This window comes from Pan paniscus, chromosome 15 (assembly GCF_029289425.2).
Source record: "Pan paniscus chromosome 15, NHGRI_mPanPan1-v2.0_pri, whole genome shotgun sequence".
NCBI lineage: Eukaryota > Metazoa > Chordata > Mammalia > Primates > Hominidae > Pan > Pan paniscus.
Genome location: NC_073264.2, coordinates 48819111 through 48823332, shown reverse-complemented (window position 1 = coordinate 48823332; position 4222 = coordinate 48819111).

Here is a 4222-nt window from a genome sequence, read left to right as displayed (position 1 = left end):
TCTAGAATACCAAGATCCTTGCCTCATGCTTTCTGCCTCTCCTTCTTTTCTCAGCTAGATACTCTTCACTGGCAGCCACAATATATCTGAGACCTCAGCCCCATCATCTGGTTACAAATTACCTTGGCATCCTCTCAAACAGTATCCAAATATACAGCCTTTCCTGGGTACCTCCTTTTCTATTTGCACCCCCGATTTGCTATTTCCAGGGATTGTTCTTTGGGTATTTTGTTGCTTCCTCAAGTTGAATATCTCTCCTGGACCTTTCTCAGTCCATACAGTGGGGATCTGGGACTTGACCTGCCTCCTTATTTCTAATATTAGAATTAACCATTCTTATTCCTCTCTTTGTTCTCACTAAAGCCCTCTTGAGAGATAATTCTGTTTCCCTAAATGAAATTTTCTCATACCTAACAGCAGTGTCTGCATCCCACTGCTTAGGAGCAACTGCCCCCTATCTGCCTCCTGGAAATAACCAGCACCTGGAATCTCCAGTGCTATTCTGTGCCTCATGGCCTTCACTATCATCTGAAACAGCCAGTTCTATGTGATGCTTGTTAGACTTCTAAAATTAAGTCTTGCATGCTGGAAACTATTACTAAGTACAAAGAAAGAAATGGGTGAACAGGGATTTGGCTAGAAATAATTTACCATCATCACTGATAATTTTCACATTCTTGTTTGGCAATAGTGTGAATAGGAGTTTGTATAACTTAAGGGGCCAGCAGGGAAAATGGAAGTTGATGTAAACAACAAACAGGACCTGAGATTTGTGTTTTGGGATGAGGCTAAATTGGAAAGAAAGACAGATTTGTCCCCAGTGTTCTGAATTTGCCTTACTCAGCTGTATCTCTGGAGATACCAGTTTTTCTCACCTCTGTCCCACTACCTTGGTTGAATCTTGGGCCAACCTGTGACTCTTTCCATGAGAACGTCTTCCCCATGCTATGGAGGTTGGAACATCAAGCTCATACTGGAGAATGGAGACAGAAATTTTAAATAAAACTATAGTCAATAAAATGATAACAGGTTATGTGGAATTTTTTATGCTCTATGCAACACCCATATTCACTGTGAAAAATCCAAGAAACTTGTGATCTCTGAAATTATTTACACTGTTCCTGAAGAAAACTGCACTAATGGGAGATATAAAGTGTGCTGGGCCAGATTTCATAGTGTTCTCTGGGCCTGCCTTCTATAGCTTTTCCCTTCTCTCTGATGTGAACCATCTCTTGCCTGTCCTTAAGCTTCAGCTCAGGCTCACCACCTGGAGGCCTTCATTAGCCAGTGCTAAGGTGTGGTTATATATATTACGTCTGGTTGGTCAGTGCAGCCTGAAGAATGTTGAATTGCAAGAAGCAAAAAACGTCGTTTGATTAAACTGACAATTATTTCCATAAGTAATCTATGTAGTATTTTCATAGGAACAGAAAACCCATATTAAATACAGTGCATTTAAAAACTCTGTTATGTAAGTCATTTAATGATTGCATGTAAAAGTTGCCACTTTGTGGCCTAGGACTTTGTTTATCTACAGCACTTACAGTATCAGTAGAGGTAATGGTGCATATGTCGACCAATGCACTCTGCCCACTAGATTGTGTGCTTCTTAAAGGAAGGAAATATGTCTCATAAAATCTTTAAGTGTACAACAGTCTAGGATAAGGCCCAGCAAAGAGTAGCTGCATCTAGCTATTTCCTCATTTTTAATTTAAACTACAACTGGAATAAATTGTAAATTGACTGGGTTCTCTAAGTTCTCTAAGTTCAAAGATTTCACTCAGGCATTGCTGAGGGCTCACTGGGTGCATGTTCCTTCCTCTGCAGAGATGAGCATTATACAGAAAAGAAAGGTCCTGGGCTCCTGAGGCTCTGTTCTAATGTTGAAGGTTAATAAGAGTAATCTCCATACTGAGTCTGGGCTCCTTTAAAATGATACACCGACGTTTGGGGATGACAAAGTATTCCAATCTAGAGTCCTTCACACACTCAAAGATCCTATGATTCCATAACTAAGCATTAAAAAGTACAGTACAAATATGGGGGGGAAGTACTACTTGAACAGAACATGATAAGCTGAAATCAGGAAGAGCCTCATGGACAAGATACATTATGTATGAGCTTTGATCTGAGAAAGGAGGTGCAGTTTATTGCCCCATGAAGCTACTGTGCTGCAAGTGTACGGGAATGATCTACTCATAAAAGGCAGATTTCTAAAATCATGAGACAATTTTTACCCCACAGGTGACCAGTAAGTTAGTGTCACTCATTTTTCTTCAGAAATGGCACATATTGACTTTACTTATAGTATGACGCTTAATTCCATCTAGTTAAAGTGGAATTTCAAAAATAACGGGGTCTCAACACTATGTGAATGATCCTCTGGGGGACCTCTCAAAATGTTTGGTTTTTCATGTCTTGTAAACCCAGAGGGTAAGCACTAAATCGCACCCTATAAAAAATAATATGCATAATTCATTTAAGTGAGGAAAAGGACCTTGGGGGAAAGACTGGGGACTATACATTTTCCAGTGCTTAGGGTCCCCCACCCCCAGCAGAAGTACAGCATGGGGAGAGGGACCTGCAGTGTGTCCTACCAGCCTATTATGGGAGCAGATAAATGAATACTGTGCTCCAGATTTCCCATGGCAATTACTTTTGTAACACATGTATAAATGTGCGTTTTAAACCAATCACTTCCTACCCATATGCTGTTTGAATAGTGAAGCATATATTCAACAAAGTGGACTGCGTACAGGAAACATTATTATCTCGGTTACAGGAAAAAAAACACTACTATATTCCCAGATGTTCCCTATTAATTTTTAGCGAAGTATTTCCACACTTGTTGCAATGTAAATTAAAGATGCTTTAGATTTTCTAATCCTTTTGTACTTATAAGTTTTTAAAGCCCCTGAAACATTAGAGCTACCTCTGCCCCAACAAAAGAGCCTGTCTTTCACACAAGGAAAAGATTTTCCAAGCAGTTAACTTTAGTAGGAGACATTGCATATAAAATAAACTAATCTTTGAACTCCTAGTGTTTCTTCCCCCAGTGCCTTCATCTACTGTGATGACCATATTTCCTTTAAAGAAGACAGAAATAGAGAAGAAACGTTGCCACTTCCAAATGCTGTGGCCTGTTCTGCCCTCTAGCCAAGCATAACGGATCCTGGAAGACCTTGGGCGGCGGAGAGGAGATAGCGTGTCATGTAATTACCCTGGGTCTAAGGTGGTAGCTGGCCCTTCAGCGTGCAAACGAAGACGGCGGCATGAGAAATACATAACGGGCATTCGCCACCGCGGAGCTCCCCGAGAGGCGAGGGAGCGCTTTGGCGGGGGAGGTTGGAGGCCAGATGCCGCCGGCCTCGCGGAGCCTTTCGGCGTTGTCCATACTGATGAGCTCGGCTGACACAGGAAGGCAGAGCAAAGGAGGGGCAGAGGAGGCGCGGAGGCAGGCGGCAGAGCCGCGCACCCGGCTTTGACGTCGCCCGGCTGCGGCTAGCAGCTCGCGCTCTCAGCACGTAGCGCACAACGTGACCACACACAGCCTTCCTCCCCGGCAGCCCAGCAGCCCAGCAGCCCGGCCGCCGGTCCGCCTGCGCTCCGCGCTTGCCGCTTCGCCCTCCTCCTCCTCCTCCTCCTTCTCCTCTTTCTCCTCTTTCTCCTCCTTCTCCTCCTCCCTCCATTCGCCTCCGCGGCGCGCATCTCCGCGCACACCCAGGGATCCCGGCCGGCGTCGAACCCCAGGCGCCCAGCCGCCCAACCAGGGCACCTCTGCCGCAGCGGCGGCCCGAGCGGACGCCACGCAGCCGGGTGCCCTCCGCAGGCGGCCGCTCCCGCGTTCACCTCTGGATGCCACCACTACGTTAGCTCAAGCGGGGAACCCCTTCTGCGGCTCCCTCCTCTAAACTCCCGCCTGTCCCGACCGTCCCCACCCCCTCCACCTGGCGGGGGCGGCGCTGAAGCGAAGAGGACGCGCGCAGTGCCGGTGGGCACGCGTAGACGTGTGTGCGGATCGGGTATTTGCCTGGCATTCTCCCTCTCTTGCAAGTGGCGGTGCCTGGACTCTGCTTTCGGCTCCGGGAATTGGTGCGGCCGGCCAGAGCACCTCTACGCTGGCGGGGCGCTAAAGGCTATTTTGGAGAGCGGTGGCGGTGGCGGCTGGGCTGGTGTGCCCAAGCGAGCTGCAGACGCACACTCCGCTCCCTGTTGGACCCTT